We start from the raw sequence: 25943 nt of genomic DNA, 5'->3' as shown, positions 1-25943 counted from the left end.
ACGGCTCTTCAATGAGTAAATTACTGATTATTCGATACACTCAATCAGACGCTGTATATTTCAATGTACACTAAATTGTATCATTCTACCAGCAAAATTACTAGTTTCGGGCACCAAAGCCCCTACTTAGTGTGTCTGCTGTAATCTGGAAGCCGATGTCTACGTGTCTGCTGCAATCACCTCCTTCTCACCCAGGTTCAAAAATGGTTCAAATGGCTCTAAGCACTATGGTACTTAATATCTGAGGTTATCAGTCCTCTCGATTTAGAACTACTTAAACCTAACTACCCTAAGGACATCACACACATCCATGCCCGAGGCAGGATTCGAACCTGCGACCGAAGCAGCAGCGCAGTTCCAGACTGAAGCTCCTGGAACCGCTCGGCCACAGAGGCCGGCTTCTCACCCAAGAGAAAAGTATCAACCGCCCCATTGGATTGTTTGGGTCCACACAGCGGCAACGCCTCTAGCTGACCCTTAATAGGTCCCGTAGACAGCTCACTGACGTACCAGCTTAGAAAGGGCTACTCATTCTTGGATCCACCGATGACTGCCTCCAACCGCTCCACGGGCAAACACCAGACAGCAAGGACGGCCCTGATTCCATCATGCGAAACATCTGGAAAAGCCCGTGCTGTCTGAATGACAACTAACTGCGAGCGGCTGTCCCTTACTGCCACCGGAACCAAGCCCACCGCGTACCGCTGCTAGCAGTCCGAGGCCCGGCTGCACCTTCCGCCTCGCCCGCGGATAGTCCGAGGCTCGAGAACCGGTCAGCCCAGCACTCTCTGCACCCATCTCACTCTGTACCGTCCGGGCTACGAGTGGCACCAGCAGTTCCACACACTCGTACGCTGCTGACCGCGCCCCCTATTCAAGCGTTGGCGCGACAGCAGCGCCGACTCTGCCAGAAGGGTAGGTTAAAAACGAGACTTGCTCCGATTTCCAAGTTTACGTTTCACTATTTGTAGCAATTAAGCGTAACCTTCGGTTTCTGGACTCTGTATGTCAATGAGCGAGGTACTGGTGCTGAGATCCAATGAAAGCACTGCTCAGTGGATTTCATTTAATTCATGGTATGTTTTAGATGAACGTAAAAGCAATGATATAGAAATGGAAGATGAGGTGGGAAATACCATACTCCGTGAAGAAACTGACAGATAACTGAAAGAGTTAAGTCGAAACAAGGCCCCGGGAGTAGACGACATTCCGTCACAACTACTGACAGCCTTGGCAGAGCCAACGATGACAGAAGTCTTCCTACCGGTGTGCAAAATGTAAAAGACAGACGAAATACCCTCAGACTTCAGTAAGAATGTAATAATGCAAATTCCAAATAAAGCAGCTGCTAACAGGTGTGAATAATTCCGAACTATCTGTTTAATAAGTCGTGGTTGCAAAATACCAACACGAATTCTTTACAGAAGAATGGAAGAACTGGTAAGACCCCACCGCTTGGAGGATCAGTCTGGATTACGGAGAAGTGCAGGAATATGTAAGACAATACTGATCTTCCAACTTATGTTAGAAGGTATGTTAATGAAAGGAAAATACGTTTACAGCATTTGGAGACTTAGAGAAAACTTTGACGGTGTTGATTGGAATACTTTCTTTCAAATTCTGTAGGGAGCAGAGGTTAAATACAGGGAGTGAAAGACTGTTTACAAATTGTACAGAAACCAGACGACAGTTACAAGAGTCGCTGGGGGGGGGGGGGGGGGGGCATGAAAGTGAAGCAGTGCTTGAGAAGGGACTGAGACAGGGCTGTAGCCCATCACCGATGTTATACGCTCTGTACATTGAGTAGTCAGTAAATGAAACAAAGGAAGAATTAGGAGTAGAAATTAAAGTTCGGGAGAACGACTAAAATATTTGCGGTTAGTTGATGATACTGTAATTCTGTCAGAGACAGCAAAGGACTTGGAAGAGCAGTTGACCGGAATGGACAGTGTCTTGAAAGGAGGATGTAAGGTGAACATCAACAAAATCAAAACAGTGATAATGGAACGTTGTCCAATTAAAGCAGGCGATGCCGTGGAATTAGATTAGGAAAAAGAGATACTTAAAGTAGAAGGTAAGTTTCGTTATCTGGGCGGCGAAATAAATGATGAAGGCCGAGATAAAGAGGGTATAAAATGTAATGTAGCAATCCCAATTAAACCTTTTATGAACAAGAGAAATTTGTTAACATCGAATGTAGATTTAAGTGTTAGGAAACCTTTTCTGAAAATATTTGTATGGAGTGTAACCGTGAAACATGTAGCAAGTGAAACATGAACGGTAAGCAGTTTAGATAATAAGAAAATACGGGCACTTCAAATGTTGTGCTACAAAAGAATGCTGAAGACTAGGTGAGTAGACCACGTAACTAATGGGGAGGTAGTGATTTGAACTAGGGAGAAAATAGATTAATGGCACAGTCTAATTACAAACATTCTGAAACAACAAGGGATCACCAATTTAGTATTGGAAGGAAGAGCCTGTGTGTGTGTGGGGGGGGGGGGGGGGGGGAGGGGGGAGGGGGGGGGCTAAAATTGCAGAGGGATACCAACAGATGAATACAGTACACAGATTTAGCAGGATTTAAGTTGCAATAGTTATATAAGTTGGCCCTTGGCGTTAACCTTTCAGCCAGGGATGTGAGTAATTACAGATTTGGTATACAATATCTCCTATCCAGCGTACACATTAGAAATTGCATTAATCCGAGGTAAACTTCATGGTACAGCCTGTGTATTCACGCACTCAACACAGTCCATGTATCACAACTTCTTACGCTGGACCTTTTGAGTCTGTCTTATAACTGCATATCCGCTTCTCGGCAACACTGACAGCCTGTTGTGGTCAGCAGTCAAAAAGCTCTGTCACAGATGTAGGTTGAGGAATTCCTGCTCTGATCAGGGCCTTAAGAAACTTGCGGCGTTATTTGTCATAGCGTGAACGTCCTAATATCACATGGTTGAAGTCTGCAATTTCAGTTGGGCTGTCTTTGCAATATGGAGATGGCTGAACTTCATCCTATAAAGACGTGAAGGGTAACAGCCTTGACCAAGACGGATGCGCGTTATGGTAGTGGTATGACGTCTGGATATCTTGATATGGGAGAACCAGATTTTTCGCGGAATACTCGGCTGTATTGCGGCGTAAAGTCTTCCTTAGGATTCTTGTAAGATCTCCAGCGTATGTGACCCTTCTTGATAAACCATTTCTTCACGCCAGCAACAAAATCAGTATGTGGATGGCAGTTGTCGTAAGTCTGGCCATCAGTTACATTTTGTTTTTCCAGGTGGTCCGCCATCTCGTTACATAAGATACCAGAGGATCCCTTAATCTATAGTAACTAGACACGTTTGACTTCCACATTGACAGAGTAACTTAATTACACCGAGTACATAACAATTAGTGTTCGAGCCCCATTCCTGCTTGCCCAGGTTTTCCACTGTGCTCCGAGACAAAAAGGATGTCGTTGAACTGATTTCCCGCATATTGGAAGACTTCCGTAACTTCAAGGACATCTGCAGGAAGATTCTGGCTTCCATCGACAGCGTAAACATAGCCCAAGATAGTTTATCTCCGCAGAAGTAAGCAAAGCCGGTGACCTCTTTTGTTTTGGAGCTGTCAGTGAATATTTTAACAGGTGGGCATCACGTTGATACAGTCAAATGGGAAACGCCAGTAGAAGTAATGAAATTTCGATCGACCGTCTGGGCTAATAGAAGATTGTGGGCTGATAGTTTAGTACGTCATACTCCAAACTAAATGCAGGAGACAGACAGTCTTTTAGGACGAGGGGTATAACATATCTGTGCTGCCTCAATGTTTGAACTAAGAAGGGTACTCTCCTCCTCTGAACCCTAAAGACGTACAGGTTGTCCTCAATGAAACAGTTAAGATTTTGGAGAAGTGGATGAATTGTTTGCATTGCTCTACTAAGGATGAATTTCTGAGCCACGAAAGTCTTTCGGAATTGAAGAGGTATCTCCCCTGCTTCCACCAAAAGCGCATTCACTGTGTATGGCACGATACTGCAGAGTATCGATCCTACTTTGTAGAGATATCGAAACATTGCCATGTAACGTGATACATAATCCAGTATAGACCGAACCATGTCACGGTAAAGACTGAGTAGAACTGCAACATCGGCTACCCACCATACGCAAGATACCGAACGTAGGATATTGAATGATCGACCGACGTTGGAAATCAAACATTCCACACTGCTTACCCACGTCAATCTCCTGTCAACAAAGAGTCCGAGCCATTTGACTGTGCTTCTCCTGGAATAGAAAAAGGGCCTAATCGTATCTCGGGCGTTCTTGTAGTTCATCTCTGTCGTGCAAAGACAACCGCCGAAGATTTGGCACCTGCCAGATTCAGTCCAGTTCTGTACGCCCACGAATGCAGTACGTATGACTCTCGATCCAACCACCTTAGCGTCATGCTCAAACTGAGTGGAAACGTGTACATGCAGATGTCATAGGTGTACATTAGGACTTTAACTGAAGGATTGAAAATTCTGCTAAGGTCTGACGAGTAAACTGCATAAAAATAGGACTTAAGATGGAGCCTTGCGGCAGTCCCCTGTAAACCACACGCGGTCCATGTGAAGTATTGTCTGACAGACTACACTTGGCCGTAGGAGAGAGAAAAAGGTTCGGGTAATAAGGGCTGGCACACCCATTGACTGCAGCTTCCGTATCGAGACGTTCAAGTCCACACTGTCTACGCATCGGAAATATCGAGAGACAATGCCGTCAGGTAACCATTAGAATCATAAATACGTTCTACGTCGATAGTTAAGAGACTTAGGCTGTCTGCGGTGCCTCTTCCTTTTCGAAACCCGTATTGACAGCGGGGGAGAAGGGACTTCCTTGCAAACCACAGTTCGAAACGGCGCTTCATGATCCTTTCTAATGTTTTAAACACGCAAAAAGAAAGAGTGATGGGACGTTCTGAACTGCACAAATCTGGGTCTTTTCCCGGCTTAAGTGCGCCAATCGTCTGGGAAGTTTCCTTGTTCCCATAAATGATTGTACAGGGTGGTCCATTGATAGTGACCTGGCCAAATATCTCACGAAATAAGCATCAAACGAAAAAAACTACAAAGAACGAAACTCGTCTAGCTTGAAAGGGGAAAACAGATGGCGCTATTGCTGACCCGCTACATGGCGCTGTCATAGGTCAAACGGACATCAACTGGGTTTTCTTAAATAAGAACCCCCATTTTTATTACATTTTCGCTTTGTGATAGATGGCGCTGAAATAGTCACAAACGTATAAGTACGTGGTATCACGTAACATTCCGCCAGTGCGGACGGTATTTGCTTCGTGATACATTACCCGTGTTAAAATGGACCGTTTACCTATTGCGGAAAAGGTCGATATCGTGTTGACGTATGGCTATTGTGATCAAAATGCCCCACGGGCGTGTGCTATGTATGCTGCTCGGTATCCTGGACGACATCATCCAGCTGTCCCGACCAAGGAAACAGGAAGTGTTCAGCCACATGTGAAACGTCAGCCACGACCGGCAACAAATGATGATGTCCGAGTCGGTCTTTTAGCTTCTGTCGCGGCGCACATCAGTAGCAGACAAATTGCGAGAGAATCGGGAATCTCAAAAACGTTGGTGTTGAGAATGCTACATCAACATCGATTGCACCCGTACCATATTTCTATGCACCAGGAATTGCATGGCGACAAATTTGAACGTCGTGTACAGTTCTGCCATGGGCACAACAGAAATTACGGGACGATGACAGATTTTTTTGCACGCGTTCTATTTAGCGACGAAGCGTCTTTCACCAACAGCGGTAACGTAAACCGGCATAATATGCACTATTGGTCAACGGAAAATCCACGATGGCTGCGACAAGTGGAATATCAGCGACCTTGGCGTGTTAATGTATGGTGCGCCATTATGGGAGGAAGGATAATTGGCCCCCATTTTATCGATGACATTCTAAATGGTGCAATTTATGCTGATTTCCTACGCAATGTTCTACCGACGTTACTGCAAGATGTTTCTCTGCATGACAGAACGCCGATGTACTTCCAACATGATGGATGTCCGGTACATAGCTCGCGTTCTGTTGAAGCGGTATTGAATAGCATATTTCATGACAGGTGGATTGGTCGTCGAAGCACCATACCATCGCCCGCACGTTCACCTGATCTGACGTCCCAGGATTTCTTTATGTGGGAAAAGTTGAAGGATATTTGCTATCGTGATCCACCGACAACGCCTGGCAACATGCGTCAGGGCATTGTCAATGCATGTGCGAACATTGCGGAAGGCGAACTACTCGCTGTTGAGAGGAATGTCGTTACACCTATTGCCAAATGCATTGAGGTTGACGGACATTAGAGCATTTATTGCATTAATGTGGTATTTACAGGTAATCACGCTGTAACAGCATGCGTTCTCAGAAATGATAAGTTCACAAAAGTATTTGTATCACATTGGAACAACCGAAATAAAATGTTCAAACGTAACTACTGTTTGCGTTAAAAAACCTACCTCTTACCAACTGTTCGTCTAAAATTGTGGCCGGCCGCGGTGGTCTAGCGGTTCTTGGCGCTCAGTCCGGAACCGCGCGACTGCTACGGTCGCAGGTTCGAATCCTGCCTCGGGCATGGATGTGTGTGATGTCCTTAGGTTAGTTAGGTTTAAGTAGTTCTAAGTTCTAGGGGACTGATGACCATAGATGTTAAGTCCCATAGTGCTCAGAGCCATTTGAACCATTTTCTAAAATTGTGAGTCATATGTTTGTGACTATTACAGCGCCATCTATCACAAAGCGAAAAAAGTCGCCAACTAAAACATTCATATTTCTTTACGTACTACACTAATACGTTATAAAAATAGGGCTTCCTATTTAAAAAAAAAACGCAGTTGATATCCGTTTGACCTATGGCAGCGCCATCTAGCAGGCCAACCATAGCGTCATCTGGTTTCCCCCTTCAAGCTAGACAAGTTTCGTTCTTTGTAGTTTTTTCGTTTGACGCTTATTTCGTGAGATATTTGGCCCGGTCACTGTCAATGGACCACCCTGTAGATGTCGAGCAATATTCGAAAGGCTTCGTTAACCAAATCGGCCAGCATTTTGTAACGTATGTCGTCAAATCCTGGAGAAGCATTGCTGGCATCTTTTAAGACGTTCCGCATTTCTGAGGATTGGGATGGAGTTAGTAAGGACTGCATCGATACCAGGGATAACGGAGAAGCACCATCACAGGTTGGCAGTGATTCTGGGATGACCGATTGGGGGGCGACGATTTGTGCGAAGTCATAAAAAAAAAAAAGTGTGTGAAATGGCTGGCTCTGAGCACTATGGGACTTAACATCTTAGGTCATCAGACCCCTAGAACTTAGAACTACGTAAACCTAACTAACCTAAGGACATCACACAACACCCAGTCATCACGAGGCAGAGAAAATCCCTGACCCCGCCGGGAATCGAACGCGGGAACCCGGGCGTGGGAAGCGAGAACGCTACCGCACGACCACGAGCTGCGGACTGGGACTTAACTGCTAAGGTTATCATTCCCTAAGCTTACACACTACTTACCCTAAATTATCCTAAGGACAAACACACATACCCGTGCCCGACGGAGTACTTGCACCTCCGCTGGGACCAGCCGCACAGTCCATGACTGCAGCGCCTAAGACCGCTCGGCTAATCCCGCGTGGCGAAGTCATCAAGCCAGCCAAGAAAACTTTACTCAACGGGGACCTGTTTCGGAATTTTCGTATGCTTGAGCAAACCAGTGAAAACGGAGTTTCTCCGGTGAGTGCCTCTCAAAGCTGTTGCCAAGGCTTTTTTGCGCTGCTTCAAAAACAGTTTGGTAGCGGCCACGTATCTGTAATTGAGAAAATTCGCACAGGTCCGTTCTCGTTTATAGATGATGTAAGCTAGCTTTCGTTTATCAAATTGTCCACCTGGGAACTGGAAGACCTTTCAACCTCCAGATCGGTTTGGCTTGGCATTTGGGAAATACAGCCGTCTCATTTACTAGGGAAATGATCGGATTGTGACGTTCGTCTGCGGGCCCTTGCAGTAAACTTGCGTGAAGTTGATGCTTGCTACATGTTTTATATGCCACCCAGTTGGATTGGGGCGTTTTCCATTTTGATGAAGGCATATATGGACCTGGATCACTCTCATTTATCGTGGTTATTCGAATAGAAAATGATCAGACGCCAGCGAGTAGGGGAAGGTCTCCCACTTAAATTCTTTGGAGATATTAGAAGATCACAGGGTGATGTCTATTGCAGACAAGCGTCTTCCAGGCGCCAGGATGTGTGTTGGGCAACAGTTGTTCAGAATATATAAACCGAATTCATCTGTGATGCACAAAACAGCTACTCCATATCGATCGGTCGCCTCATATCCCCGGGACGTATGGTGCGCAGTGAAGTCTCCACAGAACAGGAGAGGCTGATTAAACAATGTATGCTACTCACTCATTTCTATTTTGATCATTGGAGGACAGTATATCGCCACCAAGGAGAGATCTAAAGTCTTGAAGCGAGTGCGCACCGCTACAGCCTGAAAGCCTCGTATGTGTATGCTCGACGTATCTAGTAGAAGCACGAACTGAGAGTCGAACAAACAGTGCAACTCCGCCTTTTCCATCGCGTCTATCTTCCCGAAACATGTGGAAGAGTGGAAGCAAGAACAATGAAAGTGGTTTAAACCATGTTTCTGAGAGGGCAGCAATGTGTTTGTCTTGTGAAAGTACGAGTAATTCTCTTTGCACCGTTTCCCTGTTGGAAATGACCGACCTTGCGCTCCATTGCAGAACTTTAATCTCCATTTTGCTGAGTCAGAGTTACCTGTGGCATCTGGCGTATCGCTGAGGAATCGACTGCTCCTTGTGGTGACGTTTGGATTTCGTGAGTCACCTGCATGATAAGATTAAAATGTTTCTCTTGCATTGTGAGTGACCCCGGAACGGGCCCTCTACCTGTTTCCATCTCTGGAGTGAAACTTCCGTTACAAGAGTGTATCAGTAACATGGAGGAATGGTGTTGCGGTGGGTAGGGATTGCTTCGGATCGGTCCCAGTGGCTGGGTGTTCGGGTGCAGAGTTCGAGGTAGCGTCCATCGGGGTGTGGGCGACGGGCGGGCGGCCTGGCGTCGCCTGCCTTGTAACTGTATATCCGTGCGACTGGACCTGCAGAGCTCTAAAGGCTCGTTCATCACGCAGGTATGGAGAAGACTGCACTGCTTGGGCATAGGCCTCTGTGAGACAGCCCTCTCGGCTTTCGCCAAAGTCACGCCTTGCCTAGCAGCGACTTCCTTAACGTATCTCTGGCGCACGTACTCCGCGCACTCCCGGTTCAACGCCTCTTCGTGCGCGTGGTTGCAGTGTACTCACCGCAGCAGAGTGGATGGGCAGTCGACTCACTCATGATTTTCACCACATTTACGGCATAGCGGCACTGGCTGATTACACAATTAAATCTGAGAAGTGCAAAAGAAACTGGCATACCTGCCTAGTATCGTGTAGGGCCGCCGCGAGCACGCAGAACTGCCGCAGCACGACGTGGCATGGACTCGACTAATGTCTGAAGTAGTGCTGGAGGGAAATGACGTCAGACTCCTGAAGAGATGTCCATAAATCCGTAAGAGTACGAGGGGATTGTGATCTCTTTTGAACAGCACGTTGCAAGGCAACCAAGATTTGCTCAGTAATGTTCATGTCTGGGACGTTTGGTGGCCAGCGGAAGTGTTTACACTTACAAGAGTGTTCCTGGAGCCACTCGTAGCAAATATGGACGTTTGGTTTGTCGCATTGTCCTGCTGCAATTGCCCAATCTCGTCGGAATGCTCAATGGACATGAATGGATGCAGGTGATCAGACAGGATGCTTACGTACGTGTCACCTGTCAGAGTCGTATCTAGACTATCAGGGGCCCCATATCACTCCAACTGCACACGCCCCGCACTATTACAGGGCCTCCATCAGCTTGAACATTCCCCTGCTGACATTTAGGGTCCATGGATTCATGAGGTTGTCTCCATACCCGTACACGTCCATCTGCTCGATACAATTCGAAACGAGACTAGTCCGACCAGGCAACATGTTTCCTATTATCAACGGTCCACTGTCGGTGTTGACGGGTCCTGGCGAGGCGTAAAGCTTTGTGTCGTGCAGTCATCAAGGGTACACGAGTAGGCCTTCGGCTCCCAGGCCCCATATCGATAACGTTTCATTGAATGGTTCGTACGCTGACACTTGCTGATGGCCCAGCACTGAAATCTGCAGCAATTTACTGAAGGGTTGGACGTCTGTCACGTTGAACGATTCCCTTCAGTCGTCTCTGGTCCGGTTCTTGCAGAATCTTTTTCCGGCCGCAGTGATGTTGGAGATTTAATGTTTTACCAGACTCCTGATATTCATGGTACATTCCGGAAATGGTCGTAAGGGAAAATTAGCACTACATCGCTACCTCGGAGATGCTGCGTCCCATCGTTCGTTCGCCGACTATAACTCCACGTTCAAACTTAATTAAATCTTGAGAACTATAACTCCACGTTCAAACATAATTAAATCTTGAGAACCTGCCATAGTAAAAGCAGTAACCGATCTAAGAACTGCACCGGACACTTGTCTTACACAGGCATGCCGACTGCAGCTCCTTATTTCGTCTGTTTGCATATCTCTGTGTTTGAATATGCATACCTACACCAGTTTCTTTGGGGCTTCAGTGTATTTCCACCAGGCAAAGCATCCCGTCAATTGAAACAATGTCTGGCAGACGTTTCGAACAAAACTAAACCACACACGTGTCAAACGGTGCGGTGGTGGTAATTCTGCCGTTCATCAACTTTTTGGGCATGCGCCACATATGTAAGACGATATAGGTTGAAACTACCGCATTCAGGACTTCTTCGTCGTTTAAGCTAGAGTAACTGTTCTGGTTACTCCCTGGGGCGTGATAACGTGACTTGGTATCAGACCTGCAGTTGGTGAACTAAAAATACCTGGGACTCTACCAGTGAACTGCTCTGGGAACATTAAGTTCAATTTTGATTCTATTACGTCCTATTGATAAGATGTTAATATTGTCTTCCCCGCACTGTGAATTCGTTGTATACAGAAGTTTTCGAACTGCCATCGGATGCAGCCTACCAACGTTTCGTGCATGTCATTCCACGTATATATAGAAATGTCCAACGTCACTGTATCGACAACGATTAGTCTTATCCATTGCATAAGCTGAACGATCGGAGGGAACAGCATTGTCTGTATCACGAGCTTGCGCAACACTGAAGGGCTCGGCAAGCGCAGATTCATGGATGGGTCTACAGCTGCGGGGCTCTCTAATGGCAAATCTTTATCCATGCTCAGCTGCGATAAACTAGCTACTTCCCTTGTTTGGTTGTTGTGCTCCTCCACGGCGGATGATGCTCGTTTGTCGCTCTTCTACTCTTCCTCATGCCCATTTATGCGCTTCTGTACGGCACCAGTACCAGATGAGGCAATGGTGTCATTACTGCAACAATCACTGAGAATGTTTCCAGAATGAGATTTTCACTCTGCAGCGGAGTGTGCGCTGGTATGAAACTTCCTGGCAGATTAAAACTGTATGCCGGACCGAGATTCGAACTCGGGTCCTTTGTCTTTTGCGGGCAAGTGCTCTACCAACTGAGCTACCCAAGCACGACTCACGCCCTGTCCTCACAGCTTTACTTCTGCCAGTACCTCGTCAGTTTGGAAGGTAGGAGACGAGGTACCGGCAGAAGTAAAGCTGTGAGGACGGGGCGTGAGTCGTGCTTGGGTAGCTCAGTTGGTAGAGCACTTGCCCGCGAAAGGCAAAGGTCCCGAGTTCGAGTCTCGGTCCGGCACACAGTTTTAATCTGCCAATCACTGAGAACTTCCATTGACTCCGCGACTGTTGAGTGTTGATGGGTTGCCGCCAAATGACGCACGGCCACCAGCAAAGCGATCGGCTTTGGCTTTGAGCACTATGGAACTTAACATCTGAGGTCATCAGTCCCCTAGAACTTAGAACTACTTAAACCTAACTAACCTAAGGACAGCACACACATCCATGTCCGAGGCAAGATTCAAACCTGCGACCGTAGCGGTCGCGCGGTTCCAGACTGAAGCGCCTAGAACCGCTCGGCCACGCCGGCCGGCGCAAAGCGACCGGGTAGCCACCTTCCCCGTAAGGCCCGCTGTATATCTTTAGAATAACTGTACGTGGCTCCTGTGCTAACTATAGCACCCTATTAGCGTGTGACAAAAAGAAGAATTTATGTCTTCCTCACAGACGTAGCACGAACACAAGTGACTGAGCCGGCCGGGGTGGCCGAGCGGTTCTAGGCGCTACAGTCTGGAACCGCGAGACCGCTACGGTCGCAGGTTCGAATCCTGCCTCGGGCGTGGATGTGTGAGATGTCCTTAGGTTAGTTAGGTTTAAGTAGTTTTAAGTTCTAGGGGACTGATGACCTTAGAAGTTAAGTCCCATAGTGCTTGGAGCCATTTGAACCATTTGAACAAGTGACTGAGTGTCACTAAATACGAAAATCGAAGTAAACAACGCTCAATGAATACAAGAAAGTTAACGCCCCTGAGTATCGGAGCAGGATGTTTCAGCAGTTATTCGTAGATGAAGACGCTTGCACAGGATAAAGTAGCCAGGAGAGGTGCATCAGACCAGTCTTCAGACTGTAGGAAAAAATGGTTTAAATGGCTCTGAGCACTATGGGACTTAACATCTTAGGTCATCAGTCCCCTAGAACTTAGAACTACTTAAACCTAACTAACCTAAGGACATCACACACATCCATGCCCGAGGTTGGATTCAAACCTGCGACCGTAGCAGTCCCGTGGTTCCGGACTGAAGCGCCTAGAACCGCACGGCCATCGCGGCCGTCTTCAGACTGTAGACCACAACGACAATATCTCTGAACTTTTATTTTATAAATTGTTTCGAGGATCACTCTAAAAGTAAAAAACGATTGTTTTTCCTCATCACTTCTACTCAAGATGACGAAACAAAACTTATTTTAGAACATATCTTCATATCTTCACTATTTTTCTACGGAGTCGCTATTTAAGCTGAAATATCTGTCATAGTGTTTCACAAACTTTCTTATGCCTTCTGCATACTCAGTTGCTAGTTGCCAGGTTGTTGCACCCTGACGTCCCGTTTCAGTTCACTGTCGTATTAACAGTGCTTTCGACCTAAAACTTCCTTCAGCTTTGATAAAAGGTGGTAATCACTGGCGGTCAAGTTAGGGCTGTAAGGTGGCTGCTCATAAACTCCCCACTTAAATTTCCTACGCAAATCCTCCGCCAGCGCAACAGGTTGTGGGTGAGCGCTATCGTGAAGAAGCACAGGTTCCGCTGGACATCATTCTACGTCCTTTGTCTTGAAGGGAGTGGCGTTGTCGCTGAGGGGTGTGACCGTAGGCAGCTGCTTTGTCATCTCTCCTCTGTGCAACCAATGAGTTTTACACCCTTTCGATCTAAAATCATTGTGGCCACAGCTTTTCTGGTGCTCAGAATTTATTTTTCTTCGTTAGTGTTATTGGAGTTCGCGAATAACTCCACTCCTTTGATTGGCGGTTTGTTTCTGGACTTTAAGAGACAAGCCCAGTTCTCAGCATCAGCAACATTGTGGCTCAAAAGCTCCTCGTACTGTGAGAGAAAAGTCGGCGCGTTTCCCATTTGTAGCTTTTGTGTTCGTCTTGCAAAACACCCGCTTATTTGCAAGTAAAATTTAACTGAATCTGTATTAATAATGAGTGAGGCACATACTTGACATTCAGTGTTGAATTAATTTACAAATGATACCATTTATTTAGGCCCTTGCAGTGGATCAAAGGAGAGGGGGGGGGAGGATATACATAATATTTATCACTGAAATAGGCTGCAAGAAACAGTTGTGTGAATCTGAACTTAATAATGATGTACTTTCCGAGGAGGACTGCAAACCAAAACTCTGGACTGGCAAAGTTACTAAATGAGGTAGAGTTACATAATAATCTTGGATATGACCGTGACTGTTTGACAGCAAGAAGAATCCAAGAATCCCAAAGATCTGCGGAAGCATTGACGAATACGAGGCAGTGAAACTAGTCTTGAATTTGAACCACAAGCTTTTGTTCGTCCTAATATGTCAGAGCTGTGGGCGACAGTTTCCGTAATCTTGAATTTAATGTGAACTGAGTGGAAACACGACTGCTCCCTTGTCTTAGGTTCAGCGTTAAGATCAGGCAGCTGAGGACTCTTTAACACTGGATCCCACGCGCCCTACCATATAATGTCGCATATGCAACTCTTGCCACTGTTTTCTGTCTGCGGCTTTTCCCCACTCGATTTTTTGTGAGTCTCCAAAAATTACCTTGCTCCCCTCTTGTTGCCAACAAAACGCGTCCGCTAGTCCTCTCAAAAGTTACCAAAGCCCGCCACAGGTGTAATTGTTTCTTTGACAAAATATCGGGCCAAGAAAAGGTGAAACGTCAACAAGCCAATGGACTGAATTTCTTCTCTTTTCTAAAAACCCTCCCTGTAAGTTTTCCGTTCTCCTGGAGTCAATACAAACATACTGATCCGGGCTCATTCAGCCACCAAGTAGCCTTACAATACAGGTCTTGTGAAAATTTCAAAAAATTGTACGCAAGGCTAGTAATTTACTTTTTCTGAACATTAAATAGGTGAGAGCAGTTTCGTCACTTTTTTAGGTAAGTCAAAAGATACCTATCTGCTAAAGAACTTCTTTTAACAAGCTTATAGCGCCCACCACCCACTGACAGAGTTCCGTCTTCTGCATCAGAGACTTTCTGTCTCACCTGTCTTGTAGACTGTGCTATAAACTTCCCAATGGCTTGTCACCTTTGAGTCAGTCAAAAGTTGGAATCCACCTGACACATACTGTCCTATAGCCAAGATCATCATTAACAATTTGATAATGAAGTAACCTAGAAATTTCAGGGAAGTGCAAGGTTTGTCAATACATTTGAATCCGTTAGTCACAACTAAAAATCAGCCTGATCGTTCTTCGTCACGAATATTCATTTCTCCACCATTAAACATGATACAATGTTTTCTAACTGAAAATTAAGTCATCCCATTCCCATAAAATTTGATGATCTGTCAGTAAGTTTCAACGTTGTGAACTTCTTTTCTTCTAGTCAGAAATGTTATTACTCTATGAGCCTCACACTTGATGGGATTGTTGATTTTGTCACACATTTAAAGTGAAACAAACAGACGGTAAACGACAGTTCCCGCTCGCTCTTAGTGCCATACAGGTGCCAAGATTAGGAAGATTGAATTTTCTCATTTTGAGGGTTTTAAGAGCGATCTGTTTTAATAGTTAAAAGCCATTCAACAGCGAAGATCGCATTTTTCTTTATTTAAGACAACCGGTTTCAACAGACTTTGCTGCCTTCCTCTTGTGTTGGACATCTTTTGGTTGTGAAATATGTTCATTTTAAAGATTAAGCTTAACCATTACGGATATTTTACAATCCGTAACTGTTCTCTTAATGTAAATAAGTTACATAAAACAGCAACCAGTCACTTTTTTGAATAATTATGAGCCGGCCGCTGTTGCCGAGCGGTTCTAGGCGCTTCAGTCCGAAACCGCGTTGCTGCTACGGTCGCAGGTTCGAATCCTGCCTCGGGCATGTGTGTGCTGTCCTTAGGTTAGTTAGGTTTAAGTAGTTCTACGTCTAGGGGACTGATGACCTCAGATGTTAAGTCCCATAGTGCTTGGAGCCATTTGAACCATTTGAATAATTATGTTTTATTCCATGAACCGGTTTTCGAACTTCTTCATGTTCATCTTCAGAGGGTTTCTGGTGCTTACACCCAGCATTATGCCAAAAATAAGGATGTAACCTCCAGAAAACATCTGAAGATGAACCTGAAAAAGTTCGAAAGACTGTTCATGGAATAAAACATAATTATTCAAAAAAGTGATTGGTTGCTGTTTCATGTGCTGTTTTATGCGCTGCTTAATGCGCAGAATAGATGCAGTGAATGTCAGTTATATATGCGACTGCATCTACGAATCAAATCAGCTTTTGCTGAGCACATCCTACCATATAATCATGAAACGTGGAACAATACTAAAATACCGATGCAAGCTCCAAGTTTTTGGACAACGTAAATAAGACTCCGGAAATTCCTCATAAACAAGGATCGAAATTTTCAACTAGGATAGGGGTTCGACAGTCAGCTCAAAGATATTGGCAGCCATCTCTCTCGTCACTGACGAGGACCCTGAGATGTACCCTGCACGTAGCGCCGACTCAGGCACCGGGAAAGAAATGCACATCAAAGAGTTTAGTGAGCTATGCAATTTCAAACAGCGCTGGATTACCGATAATACCCAAGTCTATATGGTCAGGCAGTAAGCACATCGTAGACTGTCATCTGCAGAGTTATAGGAAGGTGCTTCTGTCATTTGTAGAAATATTCTGCAAGAAAAAGAAACTTTAGACATCCAGAAACGAACCCCCGTTCAATCACACTTGCAGAAGACATCCTCAGAACACTTCAATAGTTCAAGAATCTGTTTCCAATGAGGTTTTTATTTGCTAGTGCAGCAATGGACGGTTCCAATGGTTGACACAATAAACGCAAACTAGCGTACATATTCACCCTAAAGTTTTCGCGTGTATACAGCTGCTTTGCTGCGCTAGAAATGGTCTTCTTCGGGGTTATTATAGAAAACACTTGTACAATTTTGATATTTTCCTCTGTAATCCATGGTTCCACTACTTTTCTCCATTATTGTTGAACAGTTCCTGTATACTGACATTGCAGATACAGATGCAAAATAACGTTGCAGGTTGTAAGAGTTTTACCTTGCGAAATCCGAAAACCACGTTGAACACACATGAAAGATTTCTCATTGACTAGCAAAAATACATGTTATGCTGTTTCTTGAATTGAAGACATTTTCTTTATCTACCTGTGCATACGTAATTAAAGAGATGCATTTATTATTATTGTTCTACTAATATCTGCTCATCGGGCTGAAACTTTTCGCGCTACTCATTTCAGCTCTGTAAGCCACAATAATCGTGCTCAGCTGCTTGTGAGAGGTGACCATTTTCAGCAATTCATTTTCCGATACTCCGCATATTGTGAACAGCATCAGTCCTATTAGGTTACATTTTTTCACCTGAGCGTTCCCTCCTCTATTAACAAAGATCTGTTCTTTCGGACATATCCGAAAGAACACACACCACGCTTTCATGTAATTAACAAAGGTTACACAACTCTTACATACAGCCCATTGGATGTCCAGTTTAGGATTGCCGAAAGCTTCCTCATCTACACTCACACCTCCATAATGCCTAATTGGGAATACCATTCTCGACGATGATATAAATGAATGCGAGGATGTCTGCAGAAGCTAGCCGCATCTCCAGTACACGCCTTTCACTTGATTGCCGTTAGTCTTCCAAGTAGCTGCTAATAAAACTGTCACTTTCGGAAAATTGCAGTGTGATCAGAGAAAGCTTCTTCAAAGGTCGCTGGAAGTTTTCTGTGTCCTCAGTTGTCTGGAATACAGTGAAAGTCGTGAGACATGAATATAGTTTGGAAGGAGCGCGGTTCAACTTCCCGTCCAGCCATCCGTATTTAGAGTTTATGTGATTTCCCTAAACCAGAAATGTGGATTTCGCAGGTTTACTTAAATCAGTCTACGGCCAACCTCCCCCCGTACGCTTCCCCAGTACGAGTTTGTACTTTGCCCCTAATGAGCCTGACGTTAAAGGTACGGTTATCTCTGGCCGTTTTGTCTCAGTATAAAACCACGGACGCCAGAACCAAGACCTGCTGCTACTCGACATACTTCTGACTTTTCAGGGCCTGTACCACTGAATCCAGAGCCCGTTGGTACAGGCTGTGCATTTTGTGATGGCGCTACTGGGTGATGAATTCTGGTATCCACTTTAGAAAGTAATAACTCTCAAGAGACTAATTATCTTTTGTAGTCCACTGTACTGCTTGAGATTTCGGATGGACGTACCATGGAGGATACATTATGTCACGCGAGTGATATCAGGAAAGACTATCATGTTTAAAGATTTATGTGATTTAATTACTTCGCACGAGAACTACAGAAAGCTCTGCCCACACACATTTACTATCGCAAAATCTGGTGAAACTCCAGGAATGTGTTCAGTACCGGGGAACGTAAGAGAATATATAATACCAAATAAGATGTTTAGTGAGCTGAAATAGAACAGGTGCTCCCAGTTACTAAGTTTATATTGTAGGTGATTAATATTCGTTTCTTTCGCAGATTTTCTTCAAAAACTGACTCTGATGTCAGTAAAAGAGAAATAAACCGCATGATGTTATGAAAACCACACACCAGTGGGCTGCTCTACTGCGAGGGTTCTAGGGGACTGATGATCTCAGATGTTAAGTCCCATAGTGCTCAGAGCCATTTCAACCATTTTTTGTTCTCAAATTGTCGTGGATTATTTATGACGATTTTCATTAGGGAATATGTGTATTGTGGCGGCGCAGTTAAAATGCAGAACTGCTTGAAGGTGTACCCTCATGAAGTACCTGGGTGAAGAAAACCTATTATTCTTACCCCTCGTTTTTGTGCACTCAATATTTTTTTTATTTTTTCCAAGTGGTAGGCTACCCTAGAAAATTACCCCATAAGACGCTATTGAGTGGATATGTGGAAAATGTGTCACAAGGTTAATTACTTTGTTTCGAAGACTAGCTATTATAAGGAGTCCAAAAGTAGCTGAATTTAATTGTTTGAGAAACTCGGTAGCATGCTCCATCCAGTTCAAGTTTTCATCAATATGTATGTCCAGAATGTGGAGGATCCTATCGTTGAGGTGGTGTAAAGAGCGACGCGTTAGCACAATGGATGACAGGAATGGAATGATTTGGGATGATGAGTCAGGCTACAGCCTGTGGAACTTCGGTAGAGGTTTAGCTTTACGAGTGCCTGGAGAACGGTACCTGCCACCGTGTATAGCGCCATCTGTAAAGTATGGAGGAGGTGGTGTTACGGTATGGCGCAGGTTTCCGTGATTAGGACGTGGAACTCACTGTGTTTAAGAAAACGCTAAATGCGCAAAGACATGTAATTATTCTACAGCATTGTGAACTGCGTACAATAGTAGAACACATAGTAGCCGACGAATGTATCAACACGACAGTACATCCCGTTATAAAGCAGCTTCAGTGAGACAATCATTTATGGGCAACTACATTCCTGAAATAAAGTGGGCTGCCAAGAGTCCCGATTTGAACCCCTGTGGAACATTTTCAGGATGAGTTAGAACGTCGACTTCGCTCCAGATACTAGCTTCTGTTACTTCTACCTCCTCTCGTTACGAATCCTCGGGAAAAACGGGCTGCCATTCATCGACAGGCATTCAGACCCTTTACTGAAAGTGTCCCCAGCACGAAGATTATGCCGTCGAAAAGGCGAATGATAGACATACCCGTTATCAATGTCCACTAATAGCTGCTCGGAATTTTTGATCAGGCAGTGTACCTACAAACAAGCAGAAAGGTAATGAAGCAACTTTATTTTATTGAGGTGAAAGTTAAAAATTTTTGAATGTCCCTGGTATGTTGCATGCATGTGTGTAGGTAAGAAGTAAAGAGCGAGAATTATGCGTTAATACCGGGTGGTTATAATTAAACTTTCCCTATTTAATACGTTATAACACAGAAACTAATTACCGTACGAGTACCAAACTTGATAGCATTAATGTACAGAGTATGGGGTGCATGATTTCCATGCGTGGCGTTGGCCACCGTCCAGTTCAAACTATGGCTACCAGGTGCCGCGCTCAGTCACCGTGATTTGTACTCTCACACACCTAACCAGTCGCAGTGCACTTGCTGACGGGTCAACACGAGCTTAGGCAAAAGGAGGATGGCATTATTGTTGAAGCTCTGTTATCTAAACAACAGTAACGCTGCAGAAACACTTCGAGAGTATCAATGGCTGAAAGGATTATATCTTTCTCCACCTGCTGTGCGGAACACGATGAAGATGTTCGAATCAACTGGAGAAATAGGCGTCGCTGCGGGAAGAGGCAGATAACCAGTTGCACCACAGGTGGTTGATGAAATCGCTGTTGCTATAGCAGACAACGCTGCGCGCAATTCCCGATAAGCACGCAGTGTGCGTTCTGTGTCACAACAGTTGAATATCCCGTGGTCCACTGTACGGAAGGTGCTTCGAACCATTCCCAAAAGGTATCCGTACAAGATCCATATCGTGCAGTAGCTTGTACGACAGGGCGCACAAGGACTTGTTAACTTCGCTTTCCACCTTCTCGAAACATTTGAAATTGACGACGGCTGGCTCTGAGCCATCCTATGGACAGACGATGTTTTTTTCCTCCGACCGGTGAGGTGAATCCACAGAATTGCCGAGTGTAGGGATCTTCAACTCCAGCCACTGTGCATGAAGTTCCTCTGTATGGTGAATGTGCCACCGTATGGTATGGCTTCACGGCAACGTTCATCATTGGCCCATTCTTTATTGAACAGGTTGGCGGTCAAGGACCAAAGACGTGCCTTGTGACTGGATAGCGTTATTGCTATATGCCTTGCCAGCATACCATACGCGCCCTACAGGAGGGACAGACGCACTGAATTCAACTGTTTACATGCAAGATGGGGCCCTCACAGCACATCTGCTTCTCCGAAACACATTTTGAAACGATCGAATTATCAGCCGATTGATTCCAAATGCTTGGCCGGCACTATCACTTGATCTTAGTCCCTGTGATTACTGGTTGTGGGGCTTCCTGAAGGACGGGGTTCACTAGGGGAACATTCACACATATGCTGATCTGAAGCGCATCATATCGAGAGAGGCAGCCAGCATACCTATGGACATGCTTCGTTACGCTGTGCAGGATGCAATCCTACGCTTCCAGACTCTTCTGAACACTGATGGGTGCAATAGTGAACCCCTTTCGTGGTTGTGGTGGTACCGGTATGTAATGGTTCAAAATGGTTCAAATGGCTCTGAGCACTATGGGACTTAACATCTGAGGTCATCAGTCCCCTAGAACTTAGAACTACTTAAACTTAACCAACCTAAGGACATCACACACATCCATGCCCGAGGGAGGATTCTAACGTGCGACCGTAGCGGCCGCGCGGTTCCAGACTGATGCGCCTAGAACCGCTCGGACACTCCAGCCGGCAGGTATGTAATGGTATGATGTACCGTAGCAGCATATGAAAAGTGTTTCAGTTGAATTGATTCTGTATCATTTCTCTTCCCCATGATTTGAACATTAATGCTACCAAGTTTGGTACTCGAGTAATTAGCTTCCGCGTTATAACGTGTTAAATAGAGAGAATTTCGTAGTTATTGGACCTCCTCTAAGAAAACAGTTGATGCTAGTTGAATGAGGTAAGAGAAAAAATGTGGAAAACAATACATTGGGCAAACAGAACGCTGCATATCTAGACGCTGCGAAGAACATATCAGATGTGTGCGACTAGGTCACATAGAAAAATCAGCCATAGCAGAACACAGCATAAATGAAGAACAAGCCTTCAACTTCGAAAACACGAAGGTACTGTGCCGAGCATCTGGCTTCTGGGAAAGCGTTATCAAAGAATCCATAGATTCACGACAATCTGGTCAACAGAGATGAGGGATACCAACTCAACACCGCCGCTGGGAGCGACCGCCATCCCCCACCACCGCGCTCACGCCGTTGGTCCACCGCAGCCACCCGAGGTCCAGTGGAGGGGCGTGACCGCTCATATAAATAGACCGCTCTCCGCGAATCTCGACACTTCGCCAGAAGATGGGTAGTATGACACTTACCGAAACGTCGCGAGATATCAACGCTACCACCCGGCTGCAGACCCGAGAAATCTTCATCAATGCCGGGAAAGCCTACAGTCACATATAGACTTCTATCAATTCGAGATAACGTCTTGTACTCTTGGTGAGTACAAAGAGCGTCTGCTGCATATTATTTGCAGAATGACTTTGCAAGGCAATATGTCTTTGCTAATCTGCGATGATTTAAGACAGAGCACATTCATTTACTCTCCGAATACTTCCCGGGGACAAAACAGCTTCCACAACAATTTGCGCATAGTCCGCTGCATTACACAGCTGGAAGTATCGTTCCTCGGTTATGGCTGTCTTTGAAGTTCGCTTCTGGGCTTACTTGGGAAACGGGTTACGAAGCATACGGGCACTGTGTAGCGACACGTGTGTCGACGCCCATGAAGTGGAAGGAATCGCCGAGACGGCGTGCATTCCGGGCTCGCGTATAAGGCGTTCCGCGGAACGAGGGCGGCCCGCGCACGGCGCCCCGAAGCTGGGAGTGCGCACTTAGAGGGCCTGCGGCGGCCGCTTTTATGGTTGCCGGCAACATCCCGCCTGCTGTTTGAAGTTAAATTGACTGTAGCGACGCTCCATGAAACGTTACGGCCGCCTTATGTGTGCAAGGCAAGGCGGGGCCAGGCGAGGCAGACCGGGGCAGAGCAGCGAACACGTCCTGCCGAACAGTTTCACAGTTCCGTTTTGCATACAGCAGCGAACCGGTTATACTATGGTTGTCACCCTACACATGGAAGGAAACGCTGATCTTGTAGTTTGCAGCATTATCATTTAGCTACAATATAACAGGTCAGCAACTCGAAGCAGTTAATTCCATAAACTATCTGGGAGTACGCATTAGGAGTGATTTAAAATGGAATGATCATATAAAGTTGATCGTCGTTAAAGCAGATGCCAAACTGAGATTCATTGGAAGAATCCTACGGAAATGCAATCCGAAAACAAAGGAAGTAGGTTACAGTACGCTTGTACGCCCACTGCTAGATTACTGCTCAGCAGTGTGGGATCCGTACCAGATAGGGTTGATAGAAGAGATAGAGAAGATCCAACGGAGAGCAGCGCGCTTCGTTACAGGATCATTTAGTAATCGCGAAAGCGTTACGGAGACGATAGGTAAACTCCAGTGGAAGACTCTGCAGGGGAGACGCTCAGTAGCTCGGTACGGGCTTTTGTTGAAGTTTCCAGAACATACCTTCACCGAGGAGTCAAGCAGTATATTTCTCCGTCCTACGTATATCTCGCGAAGATACCAGGAGGATAAAATCAGAGAGATTAGAGCCCACACGGAGGCATACCGACAATCCTTCTTTCCACGAACAATACGAGACTGGAATACAAGGGGGAACCGATAGAGGTACTCAAGGTACCCTCCGCCACACACCGTCAGGTGGCTTGCGGAGTATGGATGTAGATGTAGATGTAGATGAAGTGTGATACCCGGCCGGGTTGACCGAGCGGTTCTAGGCACTACAGTCTGGAACCGCGCGACCGCTACGCTCGCAGGTTCGTATCCTGCCTTGGGCATCTATTTGTTTGATTTCCTTAGGTTAGTTAGGTTTAAGTAGGTCTAAGTTCTAGGGGACGGATCACCTGAGAAGTTAAGTCCCATAGTGCTCAGAGCCATTTGAACCGTTGGCTGGGAGGCCCCATGCGGGGGAGTTCGGCCACCGTTTTGCAAGTCCTGTTTAGTTAACGCCACTTCAGCGACTTGCGAGTCAATGATGGTAAAATGATGACGAAGGACACACTCCACCCAGTCGTCTCGAGGCAGACAAAATCCCTGGACCCACCGTGAATCGAACCCAGGACCCCGTGCGCTGCCGCAAGACCACGAGCTGCGGACTAATAATTACCTAATTCTGATTTCTTTCACTGCGGTGACCATAGATCACTGCCATCCTTCCGAGAAAACTGGCAAAGAGCGAACTAGGAGAGTGCCGCCTGATACAGAAGCAAATCTGCTTACGCCTTCCCAGCAGTCGCCTCTTGCAGCACCTAAGTGACGCTTCAGTATCGCTTTAAAAAGTATGTGTAAGCAAAACGCAGCAATTTGCGTTTTGTAAGTTCTATATAAGGTGGGCATAAAGTATTCCCCCTACGTAGGACACGTTACTGAAAATGTCTTCATGTTGGTAAGAGTGTACTAAAAGATACTTTGATATTCTGGGCCCTACTAACCAGTCAGTACCTCTTTAAAAAGTATGTTGTTTGTAAATATCAAGAACAGTTAACGAATTAAGTTTTTTTAATTTTTTTCGTGGATTTGCACAAGGTAACCCCCACCCCCTTGGGAATTCACTCTATGAAAATACGTTGGCATTGCTAAACTTCATGGAGACGAGTAGGAAAAACAATCGAGTAATGTTCGAATACAGCATTAGTAGTGTGCTGCCTGAAACAGTCGCATCGATTAGTGTCTAAGAGTAATGTTGCAAAGTAATATGAAATGGTACGAGAACATAGGTCGGTAGTAGGGACAGTGAGCGGTCGACTTCGGTTTACCTGGAGAATTTAAGGAAAGTGGGCCACATCTACAAATAAGACCGAGTACATAACACTTGTGCGACCCATTCTTGAGTACTACTCGAGTGTGCAGGATTACTACCAGGTCGGATTAAAGGAGAACATCTAGGTAATTCAGAGGAGTGCTGCTATGTTTATTACGGATAGGTTCGATCAACACGTATTACGGAAATACTTAGTGAATTCAACTGGGCATCTCTGGAGGGAAGACGAGGTTCTTTTCCTGAAACACATAAGGATCACGAAGACAAGAGAAGGTAAGATAAATTGAGGCTCGAACGGAAGCATATAAGTTGTTTTTCTCTAGCTCTATTTGTACGTGGTAAAGGAAAACTAATGCAACAAGGTATGTAAAACTATGCACCGTAAGCTGGCTTGGGGAGTATGCAGGGTGATTTTTCTACCATGTACGAACTTTAGGAATAAATCGATAAGAAGATACGGAACGAAAAAGGTCTAATGAACTTATGTCCGGAAATGCTTGGTTTCCATGCTAGAGACCATTTATTCACTTATAAATTGTTACAGAGGTTGCGGCCTAATACGCGCTGCACCATGCATCCACGGTTACACTTTGCTTAGTTTCCTCCTAGAGGGTGGTACTGTTCCTCATACGTCATGTCCTAGCGCCCTCTCCTTTCATAGTAATTGGTAATGTGTCATATTCATTCTCTTGCTGACTCACATTGTAGTGGGATGCGATACAGCTTTCTACACAATGGTTGCGTATTCGAATCGAGAACTTGCCGAAATAGTGTTTACTTACGGAAAGGCAAATGGCAATGGACGGCGGGCAGCAAGATTGTATAAGGAGACACAACAACCACAGCATTCATTGTTTGCAACAGTGTTTCGCCGTTTGTCTGAGACAGGGTCGTTTCAGAAAGCACGAAATTATGAAGGACGTACCCTAAATGATCGGACACCAGACTTGGAGGAAAATGTGATTAACACCGTAAAGGCGACCGCCGTGTCAGTGCCAGGCAGCCTGCCCGCCAGTACAGGGTAAGCCAGAGTACCGTGTGGAACATTCTCTTTTGTATCCAGCCTGGATAGGCTGTGCGTGGATCTGGTCCTGTAAACTGCTTCTGTAATATAGGCCGAGAGTGAAGGAAGCGAGTAGGAGCAGGAGAGGTGAAACACTTCGGTACTGCATGTAACTTTTTACACTTTTTATAGAGTCAAAAACACAAGTACATATCAGATGCATACATAACTTTGGCTAGGATGATCACGTAGGTGTGGAGCCGTAGTCCATGTCTGATCCTGTGAAGTTCGGATGACTGTTCTGTATTGTATAATCCTGTGAAGTTAGGATGACTGTTCTGTATAATCTCAAAACTAACAAATACTCGTGGCTGTCAAAACTTTAACTGAACGTAAATAATACAAAGTCTCAACAGCAAGCTAGCCTACTCAGCAGTAGAAGCGATATTTCCAGGCCGTCTGCTCTTGATGAAATCGGGTGAAATCAATACGACACTCCTTCAACTCCACAGCGTGGTCCTGAGGGCGCCGTCGTCGGTGTAGTTAGTCTTATCTCGTAGTGCCAACTTGCGAGAGCGTGCACC

Source organism: Schistocerca piceifrons, chromosome 2 (assembly GCF_021461385.2).
Source record: "Schistocerca piceifrons isolate TAMUIC-IGC-003096 chromosome 2, iqSchPice1.1, whole genome shotgun sequence".
In the NCBI taxonomy this organism is placed as follows: domain Eukaryota; kingdom Metazoa; phylum Arthropoda; class Insecta; order Orthoptera; family Acrididae; genus Schistocerca; species Schistocerca piceifrons.
This window is presented reverse-complemented; position numbering follows the sequence as displayed.